Source organism: Mastigoproctus giganteus, chromosome 4 (assembly GCF_048544385.1).
Source record: "Mastigoproctus giganteus isolate SK-2022 chromosome 4, ASM4854438v1, whole genome shotgun sequence".
Taxonomy (NCBI): domain Eukaryota; kingdom Metazoa; phylum Arthropoda; class Arachnida; order Uropygi; family Thelyphonidae; genus Mastigoproctus; species Mastigoproctus giganteus.
Genome location: NC_143578.1, coordinates 77714266 through 77737130, shown reverse-complemented (window position 1 = coordinate 77737130; position 22865 = coordinate 77714266). Strand labels below are relative to the sequence as shown.

At 36.5% G+C, this 22865-nt stretch overlaps 1 protein-coding gene across 1 annotated transcript in view; it reads left to right on the top strand.

The window, feature by feature from the left end:
• The window catches only part of LOC150086853 (dnaJ homolog subfamily C member 2), a 451294-nt gene that overhangs the window by 30853 nt on the left and 397576 nt on the right, over positions 1 to 22865 (top strand). The gene's annotated exons all lie outside the window — the stretch shown is intronic.

Genomic DNA, 22865 nt, shown 5'->3' with positions numbered 1-22865 from the left:
GTGGTTTGACTGTTGATGATCCTGCTCAGATAGCTGACAAACTGAATGAGTATTTTGCATCTACATTTACACATAAGGAATTTTGTAAGGAAGGGGAGGACAGTTGTTTACTAAACTCTAACAGGGAGCTAAATGATTTTGTAATAACGGAGGGCAAAGTGGAGAAGAAATTGTTGAAGTTAAACATAAAAAAAGGCACCTGGGGCAGATGGAATCTATCCAGTTATATTGAAGGAGGCAGTGAGGCCATAATTATGAGAGCATCCTTAGATTCAGGGAAGGTCCCCATGGACTGGAGATGGGCAAATGTATCCCCAATTCACAAAGGGGTTCAAAGGGTGGCACAAATAATTATAGACCTATTAGTTTAACTTCTGTTCCAGGAAAAATAATGGAGTCACTGGTTAAAGAAGTGATGCAGGATCACCTAGACATGACTGCACTAATAGTTCAGACACAGCATGGGTTTGTTAAAGGGAAGTCTTGTCTGACCAGTTTGATTGGATACTATGATTTGGTCACAAAGGAACTGCATACAAAAAATAATTTTGATATCATATACAGTGGTACCGTGTTTGCGAGCATAATTCGTTCCGGAAACGTGCTCATAATCCAAAGCACTCGTATATCAAAGCGAATTTCCCCATAAGAAATAATGGAAACCCAGATGATTTGTTCCAAAACTCAAAAATATTCATATACTGTAAAAATTATTAATACAAAATACATACCCTTTTATATTTTTAATAATTAAATTTAATATACATAAAGCAATTGAATTTATTAATTATTTTAAGATGACTTTCACTTTCTCTAACGGAATCACTGCTATCTGTTGACTTTTTCTTTTTGTGCGACTTTAACAAGGAATCTTTCCAATGACACTTGCTTTTGCCTCCTTTTGAGGATTTCACAGAAATCAGATTCATCGCTTGCACTATTACAAAATGAGGGAGGCACGCTTGATACACATAAACAAAGCTGCGCACGAGTAGCAACTGAATAAACAACACTGTAAAGGCAGAGATACACTATTAACACCTCACATTTCACTAAAGCACATTTCTAGGGGTTACTACCATAAAACAATAAAAACAATTTCCAGTTAGTTTCTGCTAGTGGAATCTGTTATAAACCATAGTAAACTCCATCTAATTGCATTTGCGATTATACTAGCTGGAATTGTTGGTTTTTACGTTATTATGGTGAAAGGTTTCCCCTTCACTGATATAAGAAACCATAAATACATTTTCAAAATCTTCTCTTCATTCCTATCGGGTTGTGTTCGGTTGGGGTGATTCTGCGTTTGACTGCCATTTCTTGTAAACACAAAGGCGAATCGTGCATAAGCGAATTCAGTTCGTGTTATAAAAGATATCGTTCCTGTATTTATAAATCGTGTTTGATCGAATTAGTGTAGTGTAAACACGTGTTATACGAGGACTGACTTTACTCGTATTGCAAGACCTCGCTCGTTTATCAAGTTAAAATTTATTAAAAATTTTTGCTCGTCTTGCAAAACACTCGCATACCAAGTTACTCGTAATCCAAGGTACCACTGTACTTGGATTTCAGGAAAGCTTTTGATACTGTTGCACATGGAAGACTGCTGTACAAATTGGAGCAGTGTGGCATTAACCATATCCCCGTCCGCTGGGGTACGTACCAGCCCCAACTGGGTTCAGCAAGTTAATTCTATAATTTTTACTCTAATTACAGAGCTGAAACTCGCTATAGTTGGAGCCAGAACTGTTTTCTTGAATTTTCCCACTTAAATTTTCAAAACCTTCTATTGAATTTCACGCAAATGACAAAAATGTGACATCAAGTATGCAATTTTTTAGGCCTTTTCAATTAATTTTTTTACCCCCGCCCTAACCAGCCTAGAGCTTATGAAACCCGACACTTGATTCGTTTCTTGGTGTAAAGCGCGCGAATTTCTTTTTACGGAGAGGAGCAGTTCTGATAAACAACTCCGCGTGAATACGAGCGAAGCGTGGGAGGTATATATCACGTTACCAGTACAAATACATCGAGACGGTAAGGGAGAAGTGTAAATAAACAAAAGACGAACAGGAGCTACTGTGTTTGACATAAGAAGCAATAAAGCCATACAGTAGCAATAACAGTTTATGGAAGGTGAACAGATCGTATATCCTATCTTCAACGTGTATTGCTCCTACGAACAGAAGATCAAGGAAATTCATTTGTTGGAAACGGGAAAAACTGGTGTAAAACTGATATTTCACTGCATTATACTGATATATCACAGATAACACTGCAATGCGCATTTGATAAAAAAATAAAAAAGTTCGCTTTATTGTAATTGTTTTTAGTAAACAATATCAGAACAGCAGTTTCCATCTTCTAACCAAATTTCGAGAAAATATTTCCACCCATAGCTGCGTTATAAACTTCTAAACTTCGAAACTGGTGCATCAAAAGAAAGAAAAACAAAATCATCCGCTATGAATTTCTTTCTTTCTTGAAATGTGTATTGTTCATATTTGTGAACTGCAATATTTGTAACAATACAAAGCTAACAGATTACAACTAACGGCTGCTCAAAAAGTATCGATAGAAGATATTTGCTTGTTACGCTTTGATGTCATAATGTTAGAAAGTAAAAATGTGAAATATTGTTCTCTAAAACAATTGCAGTTTCGGCATCCTAGGATGAAGCTGACTTAGAGCTGCAATGCTGTTTTTTTTATTATTATTTATTTTCTTTATTTATTTTTTGTTTTTGTATGGGCGGCTCCTAGAACAAAAGTTCATCTCGGCCTCGTTGCTCTGTTCAGTTTTTACGCATTGTCAGGGTAAGGCCAGTGTATGTCGTGAAAAAAAAAAAAAAAAAAATCATCCCGCTTAGGAATATCCCATGTTGGATGAAGACAGATGAAAAGGAAGGCAAGAGAGAGAGAGAGAAAAAAATTTTTCATCCTGCACTGGAGAAAGTGACAGGAAAGAAAAACTGTTTGTGAGCTTATGTGTGTGTTCTGTATTGTGATGTTGTATTTGGGCATTCTGGCTACCTGGAAGCAGCGATCACCTGGACGACTGCCTCCAGGTACTCGTCCCTAGCAGGAGGGCAAGATCTCCCCTACTAACTGCACGCCCTCCTCCCTGGGGAACTACTAGTAGTAGTAGTAGTAGTAGTAGTAGTGGCATGTGATGCAAGAAAGCAAGTGTATGAGCTTATGCAGCATCAGCCAAAAAAAAAAAAAGTTCCCAGGGAGGAAAGAAAAACTTGTATAAGATAAAGAGAGGGAAGGAGAAAAGAGGAGAAGCACTATCCCGGCAATCCAGGATGGATTGCTAGAATAACACAAGAAAAAAAATAAAATAAAATAATATAATAAAATAAAATAAATAAATAATAATAAATAAAATAAATGAAAGTTAGCGCTCTAGACCTTTGACAATCTCTTGGCCTTCTGCCCACCAAAAAGGTATTTTTTATTTCTCTCTCTCTCTCTCTCTCTCTCTCTCTCTCTCTCTCTCTCTCTCTCTCTCTTTCTCTTTCTTTCTCTCCAGGGTCGGACTAGAAAGGGTGGACTCCCTCCCCTAAGGAGTTTTTTCCCCTCAAGTGAAAGAAGGGAATTGGAAATTTCATGAAAATGAACCCTGTTTTTCTTCATTCGGTGAACGGCTACTCTGTCAGCGCAAGAGAAGTGAAATTACATTTGCAGCTCAGAATGGAATTCAAACATTGAAACACATGACATTTTATGTTGAATTTTTTGGGCGTTGTGTGATAATGAAAATTCAATTTTTCTCTGGAAATTTTTTGATGATATCAAATGCATGTCAAGGAAATATTGAAGTATTCAATAACAATTACTTACAATTTCCCAATCCCTCACTACGAGTAACGGATTGTTCTCACAATCTGTTACTAGCTGCGCATTTTTTTTTTTTTTTTTTTTCGTTTGTACACCAGTGAGATGCATGTGAAGTTCCTTCGATATCAGTTTTCGAAGTTTATAACGCAGCTACGAATAGAAATACTTTCTTGAAATTTCGTAAGAAGATCAAATATACATCCATGAAACTGCTGTTACGATTTAGTCCTCTAGAAACAATTACAATAAAGCGAACTTTTTTTTTTTTTATGAAATGCGCATTGTAGTGATCAGTTTTACGACAGTTTTTTTCTTTCTGCTTCCAGTAGATGAATTTCCTTGATTTTTTTTTTTTAGTAGATAATACATATTGAAGAAAGGAAATGCAATATTTTAGTTTTTCAAAACCAATTTGTTGCAATTCTTTCGTACAACAATTACGAAAAGCAATAAAGCTACTGTTGTGAGTGAGCCATGCAAATTAGTGTTCGCAAGTAATGATGCTTAACTGTTTGTTTTCCACGAAAGTTGTTTACAGTTTCATTTTCTCCTTGGATCACCTTGGTAACGCTAATGACGTAAGCTTGACCAGTCAATTATCTCTCTGCGTGCGTTGATTCGTTTTAGCCAGAGGCGCTGAGCTGACACGCGAATTTTGAACTAATGAAGTAACGCGTTTTATTTTCAAAGCTTGGATCTTGTTTTGCCGACATCAAAATTTAATAAATTGAAATGTGATCGTACATTTTTGCTGTTTTAGAGTGAATTAATAGTTTTTGCTGAGCGCTAAAGGTAGGAAATCAAAGAATATACTTCTGTTTATGTATATTGAGAGTTTCAATTTGGAAAATTGAGTAGAAATTATGAAAATTATTAGTTTTCTTCGGGGGGGAGCAACTTTCGAGTTAGGGTTAAAAATTAGACAAAAACAGGGCGGACCAGGCTCGGGTTAAGGGCAAGTTGCTGCATTGGATAAAGGGATGGTTGAGTGGGAGATGGCAGAGAGTGGTAATAAATGGACACTGCCCTACATGGACTAATGTTACAAGTGGAGTCCCCCAGGGTTCGGTGCTGGGCCCATTGTTGTTTTTTGTATTTATTAATGATATCGATAAAGGTATATCAGGCTTAATGTCCACGTTTGCAGATAATAAAAAGGTTGGCAGGGTTAATGATAGTAAAGACAACATGTTATGCAACAGGATCTAGAAAAGTTAGGTAGATGGGCTGGTAAATGGCAACTGAAGTTTTAAATTGACAAATGCAAAGTACTGTATATGGGTAGCAGTAACCCAAGAGAAACATACCAGCTGTGTGGTAGTACTTATGGAGGTGGAGAATGAAAAAGACCTGGAGTAATTGTGCAGTTGGATATGAAGTTCTCTGAGTAGTGCAGACAGGCCGCCAGAGCAGGTAATGGAGTTTTATCAATGATATATAGGAATTTTGCTAGCAGTGACAAGGAGGTGATTATACCTTTGTATTTAATAATAGAAATTCACATACCAGCTCAAGAATGATAAGTTTAAGAATAAAAGGTAAAGAAAAAGGAATCTTCATAAAAATAATCCAGGTATATGCCCCAAACTCCTCACATGATGATACAGAGATAGCTGCCTTCCGTTCAGACCTGCAAGACACCATAGATAACACAAACAAAAAAGATATTTTTATAATAATGGGAGACTTTAACGCAAAAGTTGGAGTCTTTTCAACAGACTTCAGCAATGTGTTAGAAAAGTTCGGGATAGGAAATAGAAATGAGCGAGGAGAAGAAGAACTCTTGAACTTCTGCAAAGAAAATAAACTATTCATCACCAACACACTGTTCTACCACAGATCTCAACATAAGTATACATGGACATTACCAGATGAATACAAGAAATTGTATCGACTACATTTTAATAAATAACAACTGGAAATCATCTATTCAAAATGTTAAACTCTTAGAAGTACAGATTTTGACACTGACCATGAACTGCTAGCAGCAACAATGAAATGGAAATTTAAAAATATGAAGCCAAAGAACAATAGAGCAACATTAAATATATCACGATTTGAAGAAGACAAAATAAAGGATATTTATGATAAAACACTACAAGAAAAATTAAAAGATATAAACTGTTCATTATCTGTGGAAAATATATGGGAGAAAACTAAACAAATGACTAAAGATGCAGCCTTAGAAACCTTGGAAACAAAACAAAAACCAAACAATCCTAGGATTACAGAAGAAATTTTAGATGTATGGACGGAAAAAAGACAAATGAAAAATCTCCTAAACAAAGAAAATAGTCAAGAAAAAAGGGAAAAATATAAAACCCTAAAAAACAAAATAGACTGCCCATGTAAAGCTGCTAAAACGAAATCGTTGGAAGACAAAGCAAAGCAGTGTGAAGAGGCAAATAAACGTCACGACTCTAAAACAACTTACCTGATTATAAAGGAACTCTCTAAAACATACATCCCGAAAACACTGACGAAAAATAAAAACAATATAAAACAGGAAACATGCAAGAAATTAAAAAAATATTGAAAGAATATTACCAAACCCTGTTCAAAGGGGAAGGAAAAAACGCTCTTGCCTTAGATAATAGAAGAGATAAAGCACCCTCAATAACAAAAGAAGTTCAGAAAGCAATTAGCCAAATGAAGAATGACAAGGCACCTGGAAATGATGGTATCCAAGCAGAACTATAGAAATTCAGAGGCGATGTAATGTTAAAACACCTCGCACAATTGTTTAATCTAATTTTATTTACAGGTGACATACCAGAAGACTGGAAAAGTGGAATAATAGTACCTATACACAAAAAAAGGAGATAAAAAAAATTGTCAGAATTATAGACCCATTACCCTTTTAAACCATATATATATAAAATATTTATAAGGATCTTACAAAATAGGATACTGAAAACATATGAAGAAACAATAGGGGAAGAACAAGCAGGATTTAGAAAAGACAGATCAACAATAGACCAAATATTCACACTAAACATCATTGCAGAAAAAATAATGGAATAAGAAGAAACCTCTTTATCTGTGCTTCATTGATTTCAAGCAGGCATTTGACTCTGTAAACAGAAAATTTAATGATAATGAAGCAACTACAAAAAATCCCACTTGATCATCAAATAATCATGTTTGTAAACAATTTCTACAAAAATACAAGAGCAATAGTAAAATTCAACAACCTTAAAACAGATAAATTTGAAATAGAGAAAGGAGTCATGCAGGGATGCCCTTTATCCCCATATGTATTTAATATCTACCTAGAAGAACTAATGAAATCAATTGAAAAAAGAGGCACAATAATAAATGGAAGAAATATAAACCACATAAAATATGCAGATAATATTGTGATTTTAACAGAAACCAAAGAACAACTAAAAGAAATATTAACAAACATCGATAAAGCAAGCAACAATTATGGAATTAATACTAATATAAATAAAACCAAAGTAATGCAAATCGGAAAAACATAGAAGACATAAACATATACATCCAAAGTCGACAAATAGAACAAGTACAAAAATTTGTATACCTGGGCTCTCTAATAACCGGAAACCTAAGTAATATTGACCAAATTAATCACAGACTGAACATCGGATGGACAAACATGAACAAACTCAAAAACATATGGAAGAGCAATAAAATCTCAAATAGTCTAAAAATTAAACTATGTGAAACTGTCATCATACCCACAGCAACTTATGGATCAGAAAATTGGAGAATAAATAAGAAAAAGCAAAAAATAATGGCATTTGAAATGAGATGTCTAAGGAAAATCAATAAAACAACTTGGAGAGAACATAAAAGTAATGAACAAGTAAGGAGAGATCTAAATTTTGAATGCAGAATAATAGAGCAGATCTACAAAAAACAACTTCGGTGGTTTGGAAATGTGAACCGGATGAAATAACACAGGTTGCCTAATGTTAGTACTGACAGGAAGAATTGGAGATAAGAGACCACCAGGAAGACCCAAAAGGGAATGGCTCCAATGCCTAAAGTAAAACAGGCTTCAGTTTTCAACAAATGATGCAAGATTCAAGAGATCGACAACAATGGAGAACAATATCTAAATAGGGACTCAACCCGTGCCAAACGAAAGAGTAGAATGATGATAAGGCAATGGTCAGGCCACACTTTCAGTACTACGTACAGATTTGCAGGCCTCATTTTAGGAAGGATGTAGAGTTGCTAGAATGACTACAGGGAAGGTCAGCAAGATTGGTGAGAGGAACAAAGGGGGTTCTCTTACCAGGAGAGGCTTAAATTCTGTCAGTTGCAGCATCTGGAGACTAGGCACCTGCAAGGTGATCTGATTGAGGTGTACAAGGCCTTGAACGGCTTGAGCAGGCTCAATGCTGATAGGATACTTCCACTTGCTAGCGTGCGAATGCTAGCATGCGAGTGATCAATCCACAAGTTCCAGTCAATATCTGGAAAGTTAAAATCCCTCATTATAAGACATTCTGATTTACTGGCCCACTCTATTTCTTTGCACAACTGTTCATTGGACTCATCAGAGTCATTAGGCCTATAACACACTCCTACTCCCATTTTTCCTTTTCCAGTGTTTATGTCACACCAAACAGACTCAGCATTGCACTGTCCGCCCCTGTCAACTGGATGCTGACGAGATACTTCCGCTTGCTCAGACTAAGAACCTGAGAGGGCGTAGATTCAAATTGAGGAAAGACAGTTGTAGAATAGATGTGTGGAAGTTTGCCTGTAGCCAGCAGGTAGTTGATTGCTGGAACAGACTTCCATCTGTTGTTGTGGAATTTGATAGCTTAAATAAATTTAAGGCTGAAGTAGACAAACATTTGGAGTGACTGGATGGGTGATTTGGAAAAGTTTTTTTTTTTTTTTTTTGGCTAATGCTCTATAAGCTTGCTTTCTTGCATCATATGCCTCAACTAATGCTAATGCTAATAAGCTTATACAGTAAACCCCCGCGAATAGCGGGGGTTTACTGTATAAGGTTACATTCCTGAGAAATGCCGCGAATACTGAGTTATGGCTCCCATAGTAATAAAGGGATTCCGTTCCCAAGTATGAAATATATAAGAAAAACTAGTCTAAAATTTTGTCTATGTGTGTATTATATGTACCTTAATAATATGACTATGTACATAGACAGTACATTGTGAAATGCAAGCATATGGCATCGAAATGAATATAAGAAACAATTTAATATTAAATGTAATATTTATTAGAAATTTCAAACAAATCTTTCAAACCAGCACCTTTGCTAGCAAAAAAAACTTATCCCACCAGTGCTATCACCAGTTTCGCTCAAGTGTTAATAAAGGAGTTTTGCCTTTTCACGAATGATAAGTGAATTTAACGGAATTTTATTTTGAGTTCGGTCTTCTATCCACAGATTTAAAGCTTTTTCCATTTTTCTAATTTAACATCACGAGTTACAGAGCAAATTTTTGAAGCAATTAGGGTGTTTTCACGAACACTACGGCGGATTTTTTCTTCCGATTTCTTGATTGATCGTACCGTTGACGTATTGATTTTATAATGTTTTGCCACTGAGGAGACACTTTCACCATTAGAAATTTTATCTAATAACTCAATTTTATTCGCTAGTCATCACCTTCTTTGATCTTTTCACATTTCCCTTGTTATTCGTAGCCATATTTTTGTACGGGTAAAAAAGAACTTGCCCACAATAAAGGCACTTTCTTCCATTAACATACGCGAAAAAGTCTGTTTTACACTGCAAAACAGGTAGATTTATCACTTTTGTAAGCATATCAATTTATAAATTGATAAATTTGTTCAATTAATAAGCATATAAATTAAAAGCAAAAGACGAAACCTTCCATGACAAGCGCATAACACATACTGAACAAGGATTAGTGAGAAACATCCACGCTTGCGATTTTGTCATCCCCCCCCCACCCACTGAGCACTGTTTTGACCAGGAAAGATAATTTTAGCCACGCCCATGTTTTTTTTTATGACGGAAAATGTTCATGGCGCTTTAAAATTCACATTTTTTTAGGTTTCACTTTATATTAAATCAGTGACCGCAAATACAGATACTGCGAATAGTGGGGGTTTACTGTATTTATTTGTATCCTTTATTGATAAAATGCAATAATGATTTACCTTGTGAACTCTCTTACAAACTTACACTAAAAATTTAGTGTAAGTTTGGTGGTTTCTCAAAAGTAAGCTATTTGTTATTATGCATAACAGATTTTGAAATTGTGAAGCGAGTAAAATAGCAGAAGTTTAAATTGCATAGTATTTTATGAAAATGCTCTTGTCCATTAAATTTTTTCCTGAGAGGTCCACATTCCATTAAAGAAAAAATGCAACTGTTTCAGCAAGAAATTGTATATTTATCTATCAGACTAAAGGCTGCCGACTTGTTTTAATAATATAATTCAGTTTAGTTTTATAATCATTAATAGTAACTGGTATTACTTTAATGATTATAAAATGATACGAAAAAAAGCCAATGTTGGTTTGTACTTTATAAGTTTGTAAACTTATATCCAGGGATTTTTGTGGCCTTTAAAAGGGTTAAGAAACCTTAAGGATGGGACATATTTTTTTTTTAGGATGACAAACTTGAAAACATCGGTTCAAATTAAGGAAAGATATTTGTAGACTGGAAGTAACAACATTTGCTTTTAATCAAAGAGTAATCATTTATTAGAACAAGTTATGTAAAGTTGGAAAATTTATGTAAAGTTTTATGCTATAATTTAAAAAAATGCCTCTATGGTTTAATATTTTATCTACTTCTTTATTTTAGTAGGTAATATTCTTTAATTAGAATATTTATTCTAATTGATAAATATTTAGAAGTAGATAAAATATGAAGTCACAGAAACATTTTTTAAAAATTTTGATGCTAGTTATATAAGCTTTGCTTCTGTAAATTGTTCAGCCATTTTATCATTAATACTAACTAGGGGGCTTCACCCCCTGCTCGCTTTTCTACGTAAAATGTAGAAAAGCAAGCACACATTTTCTACGTAAAATGTAGAGGTATAACAGAGCAAGTCAAATCTTTTCTATGTAAAAGACACATCTGTCGAAACACACTAATCGATATCTGATCTGGAAATGACCTATGTAATTATTTACCTGTGCATTTGTAGGGACGTAATTGCTTCGCCCACTTGTACCACGTGACCAGCATCCCTCTTCTCCCATTGACTACCCCACCACCACGCCACATTCTCAAGGTTGAATAAATATTACTATGTAATTATTTACCTGTGTTGACATAAGTCACTTAGGAAAAGACCTTTTGCTTCTGATTCCATAATGCATGAGGAATATTGTTACATCCAAAAGAGCAGGACTAAAATATTTACAAACTGTACAAATATTTAAAAAATACTTAACTATTTACAAATATACAAGCTATATTGGGTCCCCTCATCTGCTGACATTACAATGGAATTTCAAATGATGCCGGGCGTGGTCATGTATTAACCCCGGGGGGCTCACATCTGGTTAGTATGGGCTTGGCAAACCCAGGGTCCTGAGCTGGATATCATCATTCTTCTCTTTCTTGGTGATGCCTTTCTACTTCTCTCTCTCTCTCTCTCACACACACACACACACACACACACACACAGGGGGGGGTAACTCGTGAATTTTTTTTTTTTTTGGCTGGTGCAGCATAAGCCTCAGGCTTCCTTGTACCATATGGCTAATAATAATAATAATTAGACAGTGAAGCACATGCACGAAGTTGGTGAACATTATGAAGGCAGTTGTCTTTCAATGAAAGACAGCAATGTAATTATTTACCTGCATTTGTAGTGATGTAATTGCCCCCCCCCCTCTTCTCCCATTGGCTCGAATAAGTGATGTAATTGCCCCGCCCTCTTCTCCCATTGGCTTGAATAAATAACACTAGGAGGAAAACTTTTTAATGTTTAGAGAGATAATATGTAACAGGAGGTTGTGTTTACTGTATTAACCAGTAACTATATATGATTTCATGGAAGAATTTATTGAGTAATTTAGTTTGAAAACTTATAATATATTACTATCACTTTGCTTAAAAACTCAAGGAGAATACAGAAATTCAAGTAGAACCATGCGGGAGGAGAGTTGATGTTAACTTTAAAAAGAGTTTCATATAGATCAGATGTCCTGATTTTCTGGGATTTTTTACAGTGTCTTGAAATTTTCTTTTTAAGATGCATAAATTTCCCAATTTACTAGCAGTTTTTATCATATCATTTGACATTTCTGAAATTCATTTCTGGTTTCAAACTAGAGTTAATAAACAACTTTATAAAAGGCATTCTCATTTCTAGCCAGAAAAATCAGTTAATCACATAAGTTTACCAAGAGCAGATTCTAAGAAAACAAGGATGACAGCTGGGAAGCGAGTGGTCTTTGTGCAGATTTTGAATGCATATACAGTGGTACCTTGGATTGTGAGTAACTTGGTCTGCGAGTGTTTTGCAGGACGAGCAAAAAATTTTAATAAATTTTAACTTCATAAACAAGCGAGGTCTTGCAATACGAATACAGTATTAACTACACGCTTTGTCTGCCGAGCATCACGTGATCACAAGTCGCTTGGGATTGTGGGTAATTGTCTTGCATGCTCGGTCTCAGTCGGCATACCTCATTCGTATAGTCAACATTCGTGCTAGCGTTGTGACCACGTGTATGTGCGTAAAGCATTTTTTTATTTTGTGTCCAAATGTAGTGACTGTTCTTTATTAACTGTACAACGACAATGGCCCCAATGAAGAAAAGGGTTGAAGAGGAAGACGGTAAGAAGAAGGAGATGATTACGGTAGAAGTTAAGAAGGAAATCATCGGGAAGCCCGAACAGGGTATGTAAGTGGCTGCCATCTCAAGATTTTATAAGAAGTCTACGTCAACGATTTGACACAGTATTAAAGAAGAACTAAGGAGGCTAGATGTAGCAAAAGGAGTCACAAAGCAACAGCCACGTATTTTGGAAGATGTAGAAAAGTTGCTTTTGGTGTGGATAAATGAGAAGCAACTAGCAGGTGATACTGTGACTGAGAACTTGATCTGTGAGAAGGGAAAGGCCTTGTACGCCGACCTCGTAAGTAAACTGCCAAGTACGTCTACAGAAAACGAAGAAGGCTTCAAGGCGAGCAGGGGATGGTTTGATAACTTTAATAGGAGAAGTGGCATCCATAATGTTGAGGCATGGAGAGGCTGCAAGTTCGGACGCTAAGGCAGCTGAGGTGTTCGTTGCCAAGTTCCAGAAGCTCATGGTTTCTGAGAGGTACCTGCTGCAGCAAGTTTTTAATTGCGATGAGATGGGGCTTTTTTGGAAAAAGATGTCAAAGAGGACCTACATTACAGCAGAAGAAAATGCAATGCTCGGTCACAAGCCCATGAAAGACTGTCTCACCCTCTTCCTGTGTGCTAATGCAAGCGGTGATTTCAAAGTCAAGCCCCTGCTCATGTATCACATTGAGAATCCACGAGCCTTCAAAAATGTAAGGTGCAGAAGAGCCAGTTAAACGTTATGTGGAGGTCCAACAGCAAGGCTTGGGTCACTCGTATCTTGTTCGTTGAGTGGATCAATGAGGTCTTCAGTCCTGCAGTGAAGAAATACCTTTTAGAAAAAAAACTGCCACTCAAAGTCTTGCTGATTATGGATAATGCTCCTGTTTATCCTCCAGGCCTTGAGGATGACTTACTGGAAGAATTCGAGTTCATTAAGGTCAAGTTCCTACCTCCCAACATTACTCCATTACTCCATCCCATGGAGCAGCAGGTCATTTTGAACTTTAAAAAGCTTTACATTAAGGCACTATTTCAGCGATGCTTCGAGGTGACCGAAGGAACTAACCTTACCCTCCAAGAGTTTTGGAAAAATCATTTCCACATTGTAAACTGCCTCAAGATCATCGATAAAGCCTGGGACGGAGTCACCAAGAGAACCCTGAATTCTGCTTAGAGAAAACTGTGGTCTGATTGCGTCGAGGGGTTTGCTCATGAACAGGAGCTACCAGTTGTCGATGAAATTGTGTCCTTGGGGAAGACCATGGGACTGGAGGTGAATAAGGATGACATTCAAGAGCTGATGGAGGAACATGGCCTGGAGTTTACCACCGACGAACTGATGGATCTGCATCACGAGCAACAGCAAGAGGTTATGGAGGAGATCTCGTCTGAGGAGGAGGAGGAGGAGAAAAAACTGAGACATCCCTCTTCAAATGAGGTTAGGGAGGTGTGGCAAACAGTGCAAAATTTTGTAGAAAAGCACCACCCGAGTAAGGCTGTGGCAGTGCGAGCGATGAATCTGTTTAATGATAATACAATGTCATATTTCAGTGAAATCCTCAAAAAGAGGCAAAAGCAAGTGTCATTGGATAGGTTCCTTGTTAAAGTTGCACAAAAAAGAAAGAGTCAACGGATAGCAGTGTGCAGAAATTAATTAATAAATTTGATTGCTTTATGTATATTAAATTTAAATATTAAAAATATAAAAAGGTATATATGTATTTTGTATTAATCATTTTTATATGAATATTTTTGAGTTTTGGAACTAATCATCTGGGTTTCCATTACTTCTTATGGGAAAATTCGCTTTGATATACGAGTGCTTTGGATTACAAGAACGTTTCCGGAATGAATTATGCTCTCAAACCAAGGTACCACTGTACTGTACCACTTTGCAGTGTCCACCCCTTCCCTTGTGTGCTAAAAGCCAGAATTCCACAGCAGACAGTCTGTGTTGTGTAGTGAAACAGTCTGCCTTTTAATCTGGTGATCTTTTTCGAGGATGCAATGCTATCTTCATTACTAGTTTGTTGACATAGTTATTTTGAGAAATTTGTTCTTAGATGTAATGCCAAGATATAATGTATAACAAGTTATTGACACATTCAAAAACTCTGGTTAAGTTTATCGATGGAGCATTAAAATTTTTTGAAGTATTGAAGTCATTTTTGTTTGTGGAAAAAAAGCCTCTGAAATTTATTGTAAAATGTTTTGAACAACTATTATAGGAAACATACTTCCATGTTGTGCATATTGAACTTAGTAGTTCAATCAGTAATTACTAAAAATTAAATGTTCCAAAAATTGCATAATAATAGAGGTTATGAGTTATGTGCATCAGATGATCAAAATGCCTCAATTGTGCATTGAGGCAAATTTTGTTCCCTGCAATGTGTGCAAAATTTTAACTGGATCACTAGTTCAGAATGAAGAAATGATATATCATTTAAAGATTGAATTGTTTGATATATATAAGATGACTTGTGAATACTTAGAAAAATGGACTGAAACTTTCAATAAATTCAAATTAATGGAATGCTTGCTTTTGAAAAGTACACCAATTTTCGAGGTATTACCAAATGTGTGCCGAAATTAAAATAGCTGAAATTCTGTATTGATGTGGATTTCAAATCACCCAAAATTTATATGATTAATTTGCATAAAACTTTTTTTTTAGAAATGATGAAAGAGAGGAATGGTGATGGCTGAAGAATTCTTTTTGCATTCAGTGGTCATCATCCTTGGAAATTAAAAAAATATCTGTATTTTTGTTTGCCTTCCTGATAAGTAATGGAAATATTGAAAGAATATATTCTGAAATTCAGGAATAATTGTTACAGTTGGTATACACCTCTTCTCTGCGACACCATTGTTGAGTTCTCAAATTAAATTTGAGAAAAATCTATAATTTATAATCCGCTATCAATCACACTAAAAATTATATTTTCTTGCAAAATTTATTTTCCTGGAATATAATATTTACCTCAGACATTAATTATAGTATCTGTATAGAATGCTGTGTCATCCATTCAGTGTTTGTTGGTCAGATGGGTGAAACTGTCTGGATGTGAAAACTTCTAATGCTATTATTGTGTGTTGCATACATTTTAATGTGTAAAGATTTTGATTGATCAAAATGTGATTAGGGCAGAAAGAAATTCAGTAAAATATGATTGACTAAAGCTTTGGCTCCTGACTTATTTTATTGCAGCTGCTTAATTATTCATTGACTATATTATTGTAATTATTTGTTCCATATGCCACATTTCTTTGACTTCCTGTCTTAGGTCTGTGTACCTCCTGATCTTTTCCGTGTAGGTTTTTTGGAGGTTGCTGGTGTTTGGCACCACTATGCTAATCAGCTGGGTACCCCTTTCCTTGTCAGTGAGGGTTATGTCTGGTCTGTTGTGCAGGATCGTCTTGTCTGTAATTATGGCACAATCCAGGATAAAATTGAGAGTAGGGGGTCTCTTGTATGGCTTGAGGTTCTTACTTGTAATATGGTACCCTTTCTTTGATCAACTGGTATTTTTGCAATAGCTTCTGATGTGTTATCCTGGTGACCTGGTATTGTCTGTGAGCATACTCCATCTGGTTGATCACCCTGCGGCGATGTGCTGGATTGCTTCTGGGGCCAGTTGGCATCGTTCACATGTGTTATCTATCACTCCGGGGTACTTTGGTGATGTATTTCCTGTTGTTGATTGTAAACTGTAAAGAAGGATTCAATAAGCTTTAATTAGTATAAGCTGTACTACCATTTACTTTGCTCATAAAGTTTACGTTTGCAGATTCTCACCATGGATGAAAAGGTAATGGCTAAGGGTTTAGAAGGTGCAAAGGACAACGGTAAGATTAGGGAAAGACAATTGGATAATAAGTTAGGGGACAGAGATAGATGTATGGGTTTAGTTGAAGATATGGAAACACAGGAAAATACAGTAGTTATGGAAACAAAGGACAATAAAATATTTTTGGGTGGAAAAGAGTGATTTTGATGACAATGGGACGTTGGTGAATGAGTTTTGCTTTCTCACAGCAGGGAATAATCAAGACATAGTGAAGGGAAGTAACGATTGCTTGTGTGAAGGATCTTCAAATGACAAGGTTGTTCTAGATACAGTCTGTTTAGGGAAATTGAATAGTCTTGGAGATTACTGGGGTTATAATTAGGGTAAGAGATATGACTGGATTTGGGGATGAGGAAGTTGATAATGGAGAGGATGAATATAGTGAAATCTACATGTCTGTGTGATGAGAGTCATGAGAAAATAACAGATGCAATATCTGCTGGAACAGTGCAAAGGAGGTCTGGAAAGAGTAGGCCAAAGAGCATTAAGAATAAAACCAATGGAACATTAACTAGACTAGATATTCAGGAGGAAAGCAGAAGTGAAGACTGGTGACTTGGGAATGGTTACTCCAGTCTCTTCCATAAGTTGGTCTCCCAGCTGTTTTAGAGCAGTTAGGCTTCAAAATAGGTCTAATACGGTGGATGACAGTTCAAGGGGCACCCCTACCTCGCAGGGCACGGCTATGTCATCATGCAGTAGTTCCCCTCAGCCTAGGAAAAGTACAAAGGTAAACGCGGGCAACGTTCCAAAGTAAGTACCAGTTTGAAAAATACTATGCACAATGTTCAGAAGGATCTTGACTTAGCCAAGGCAAATAGAAATTTGGAGAAGTTGATGAAATGCACACCACCTGTTTCTTTTGGTTTGTCTCCATGCGATGGAACACAGAGTATGCTAAATCAAGGGGATTTTTCCTTGGATCGTGCGAGGGAACCAGTAGATTTAGCTGAGAAAATATCTTTTAAAACATTTGGTGAGCTTTCTCTCTGCCTGTGCAAGGACCTGGAGGAATTTCTTTTTCAGGAGAATAAAGGTGTTGGTATGAAGATTGTAAATGGGGTATTTTCAAGATGGCGCATGCTTGAAAGTGCTCTACATGATGTTGGCATTGAATGAATGTCTAAAGGAGAAGATCACTGGCTTAGAGAGGGTACTAGATGTGAGTGGGAAAACTGAGAGAGCTCCAGATCAAGGAAGACTGGCTTACTAAGGAACTGTTTAATGCTTCCTTGTTGGGAGCAGAAAATAAATGCTTAAAGGATAACATTACATCCTTGAAGGTGAAATTGGAGGAATACAAACAAAAAATTTAAGGACTGAAAAGTAAAGATAGTGATATGGTAAGAGAACTGTATAGTAAGGTGATTACCTAAGGTGATTCCAGCATAGAACATCTCAGAATCAGGTGAACATCGAAAGATGAGGGCAAACTAAGGGTAGAAATGAAAGTCAGGTGTGCTTGTCTTCCTCATCATTGGATGGGACAGGAGGACATGTTCTGATAGTGAAAGCAGCCGAGGGATCAAGATTGAAAAATAGTGATGAGGTGCGTTTAGCAGTAACTAAAGAGCTTAAAATCAGCTTAAAGAAAATTAGGATAAGGAGGCTTCGGATGATTAGGGATAATGGTGTGGTATTGGAGATGCAAACAGAAAAGGAGCTACAAGAGGTAAAGGAATGCGAGAGCATTAAACGATTGGGTGTGATTTTCTCAACTCCAAAAGAGCCAGGGGGAAAAATAATATTGTATGATGTGGAAAAAACGATCAACAAGGAAGATCTGTTAGAAGACTTATACAACAAAAATAAAAAATTTTCTAAATATGAACCTCTCCAGGGAGGAAGTGGAGATGGAGATTTGTTTTTGTAGTATTAATAAAGCAAAAACAGGAAACAGTTGGGTCCTCCAGGTGTCAAGGCATATTAGAAGTAATTTGTTACTGCATGGTAGGATTTTCATTGGATTCATGTCATATAAATTCAATGACATTTAGTTACCTTTGTGCTACAATTTTTAGGGATTTGGTCATACAGCCAGCATGTTACATCACAAACCCTGTTTATAGTCACTGTGCAGGTATAGGACACTCCTACACATTCTGTACTCATCAGCGAGAACAACCAATCTGTTTCAATTGTAAGGCAAAAAATCGAGCCGCAAATCATTCTGTAAGGAGTAAACAATCCAGAATACTTGAATGCACTTAAGTTGGTCAAAAAAAGAGCACGGCAATTTGATAATGTTAATGGCATATATTGATAATCACTTAATTCTTAATCAGTACAATGCAAAATCGAACGGTAACCTACGTATACTATTGATTAATGCTCAGAGATTAAGATCGGTGGCTGATGAAGTTAGACTAGTGTGCAGCAGAGAGAATATTGATATAGCCTGCATACAGGAACCATACTTAGTGAAAGGTCAGCCTACAGGATATCCACTTTCAGCACATGTACTCTGTGCAGATGAACCAGACTTAACAGCTGCAGTTGTAGTGTTTAATAAGGACATAGTTATTACTGTTATAAATTCGTTGTGCTCTTAACAGATGGTGTGCATAGGGGTGGAGTCAGATCTTGCATCATTCTATCTATGTTGTATGTATTGTCATCGCTCAACAGACATTAATATCTACATCGGGTACACGGAACTGGTTCAAAATCGCTTGGGTAGTAATTCAGTAATATTTGCGATAGGTTCTAATGCAAGATCAGCATCGTGATTTGATAGAATTACAAATGATTGTGCTCATCAACTAGATGAATTCTTAGCTTGTTGTGGATTGCTTATACAAAATCTATCAAGTTCAGATAGCACTTTCTTCACTGTTAATGGAGAATCAAATATTGACTTGACAGTCTGTAACGTAAGGGCAGCTGGTATCGTGGACAATTGGTGATTAAGAGCAGATTGGGTCTGCTCTGATCATCGAGCCATTGTATTTTCTGTCAGGGACATAGCAAAACTAGCTCCGTCTCGTGAACAGTTACAACGATTTGCTATCAAAAATGCAAAGTGGAATAGGTTTGACAAACGTATTCATGTCCGACTTGGGAATATGGGCATCAGGGCATTCAGTCAGATGTCTGGAGAGAATGCAGTGGAGTTACTTCAGCTCTCTCTCTTTGAGGCTTCCAGCACATCTATGAAGCAAAAGAACTGTAATAGGATTCCAGTTAAATGGTGGTCTGGTGAGTTAAGCCAACTTCGGAAACAGGTTCATAAAGCACGGAAAAGGTACCAAAGAGAAGTCGGCATAATAATGGGGGGGAGGAAGTTAATGTACTTAAAGTAGAGTATCTGACAATATGGAGTGCATACTAGCGTATGATATCTAAATCAAAATTAACTGCCTGGAGAACATTGGTTAGAACAGTGGGAAATGAGAACCCATGGGGAATTATATATAAGCTGTTAGTGGCAAGACTGAAATATATAATGGGGATATAGCATACTCTATTCGAGGTGTTGACGAGGAAAGTACAAGTTGGAGAGAAAGTATGTCTGCGATTTTGGATCATCTAATTGGAGATACTATCTCTGAGCAAGATGATGAGGAACAGATGTTGATGAAAGACTTAATCATGCTTACTCTGGGGTACATGACCAGGATCCCTTTAGCCTGATTGATGCAGTACAGTGCATAAGGAACAGTAAATGCCCAGGGATGGACCTCATTGGAGGAGAGGTCATTAAACGGGCTTATCGACTGATACCAGAGATCCTTCGTGAAGTTTTAATAGCTGCCTGTGTGACGGAGTCTTTCCATCACCATGGAAGGATGCCTTATTAAAGATTATACTGAAGGGATCATCTAGGCCAAAGAATGATTCACGATCTTATCAACCTATTGCCCTCCTCCCTGGATTAACACATTGGCTGTGTAAACTGGTGTAAACTGGTCTCCAACGCCAATTTCAGTTAGGCATGTTAAATTATTCAAAACCCAAATTATAATATATATATATATATATATATATATATTCATCACCAAAACTCATAAAAAAAACTTATTGTTATAAAAAAAAAGCATCGTGAATTATCTTGTAGTTGGCGTGTGTAATAGAAAATTCTTCGCGGTAGCTAACTATGAGTTAACTCAATTAAGATCTGACACAGACTTTGCCGTGTACATTATATTTAGTACTTTGTTACATACTAAAAAGAACCTAAAACATGGATAAGAAGAGACCACTGACTGAAGAAGAGCTTGAGCTCTATGCTAATATAAGTGACTTGGAATTCGAAGAGCTTTTTGATGACTCGCACGGTCCTGGTTCATAGATCGATCGGATCAAATGCTCTTGTATTATTCAGCGCTAAGAAAACCATCAGATGTCCAAAAAAAACTGCATTACACATAGAAATATATATGTGCATAGCGCATACACCCTTTTCCGTCAAGTTACGGGTTTCTCTGAATTTCGGACATTTTATGGTGAAACCTGTAACTTGACGGAAAAGTTACATTAATCTTTGATTGGAAAAAATTTCTAGATGTTCCAAGAAGATTAGGTCTGAATGTAAAATTCATTATTTATAATTTCAGTTGGCTGTACCACCAACTGAAAAAAAAACCACGCCCGACTAAGCCATGTCGGGTATGTACGAGAAATAAAAAAACTCCACAGAACACGCTATTATTGTCCAGTGCATTAAGAGAAGCTAGCTCTTTGTGGGAAGAAAATATTTCTTTTTGTGAATAAATTCTGATTTCTGATGCTGTGGTTGATTTTTCATTCTTATCCCAGAAGCCAACTATCCATCAGTTGCACATATTTGCTACGAATATACTCGTAGCTGCGCCTGTAAGGCAAGTCATACCAGTCCGAGTTAACTCGTAGTTGGCGTCCTGAGCCAGATTGCCAAGTACGAATTAATTCATAGTTGGCATTCAATGTGTTAAGAAAGGTATTTGAAAGAATGCTGGCAAGACGAATTACTGACTATACTGAAAAAAACTTAGGCTGGTCTGGCAGACAGTATGGGTTTACTCCATCTCGTGGAACAGAAGATGCACTTTGAGCATTGCAAAACTATGTACTGTCGATTCCGGTTATTTGGGACACATCGGGACTAGTGCATTTTGGCCTGATTAAGCAGCTGTCCCAATTATCTGAAGTTTCAAGTAAAAAAAGTTAAAAATACAGTGGACCCTCGCTTTACAATTAATTCACTGTACAATCAAATCACTTTACGATGGAGTCTCCATAGTAAAGTACTGTTCACTATACGATGTGTAGTACCGGTGATTGTGATCACATTTATGAAATGAATTTTAATTCTATTAAACAGCGATTCTAATTAGCGAAATTAGGAGGAATATTATCCAGAGGCTTTAAAAGTAAAGAAATATTAAGCACAAATTTACCCTTTATTACCTTACCAATTAAAAAATTAAATGATACGTGAAAATCGGAAGAATATACGTGATAATCGGAATTAATATGTACTCTAATATGTACATACTAACTAGTTGACATTTCTGTTCACCGACATTTGTGGGTGGGAGTTAAAATTTAAAACAGTAAAAAGATAAGCAATTAATAACAAAAAAAAATTAAAAAAGTAAAAAGATAAGCAAAAAATAACAAATAACAAACACACAAATTGCAAGTAACACGATATGCGCAAGTAACAGGTTATGAAGCTTTAAAAATAGGAATGAAGAGAAGATTCTGAAAATTAATGTTTTTATATGATTGAAGATTCCATGGAAGTGGGAAACACATTTCACTGTAATAATCCACAGAATTCCAGCTGTCGGTATTATTGCAAATTCAATAAGATCAAGTTTACGATCTGTTTGTGATAGATCACAGTAACAGAAAAGCCCAATAAACAGGTGACTGCTAATTGTTTTATGGTTGTGACCTGCAGAAATCCAACCGAACCATGTAGTACGGTCGGAGACAATCTTGAGTGCTGCAGTCTCCTGCCCTGATTAAATGGCATGTTGTCCCAATTAAGGCTATTTTCTCGATTGGGTTCTGTTTTTTAAGATTTGTCCTAAATAAACGCTGCTCCAATTAACCGGTGCCCCAAATAACCGGAATCTACTGTATTAGGCTTGAACAGTAAGTATGTTCTTGGAATCTTTATCGACTTTGAGGGAGCTTTTGACTCCATTCAGTGAAGCAGCATTCTTATGATGTTGAGACTTGCAGGCTGTTCAACTACAATCTTTAGGTTGGTAAAGAATTACTTCACGCACCGTACAGTGACTGTTAAGTCGTCGGTTGGTTCTATTGTATGAGAGGTGACCAGGGTATGCCCACAAGGATTGGTTTTTGGACCGCTAATGTGGAACCTAGTTTTGGAGGACTGGTTGCATAGGGACTTCGAACATACAGAGATGGTGACATATGCCGATGACCTTGTGCTGCT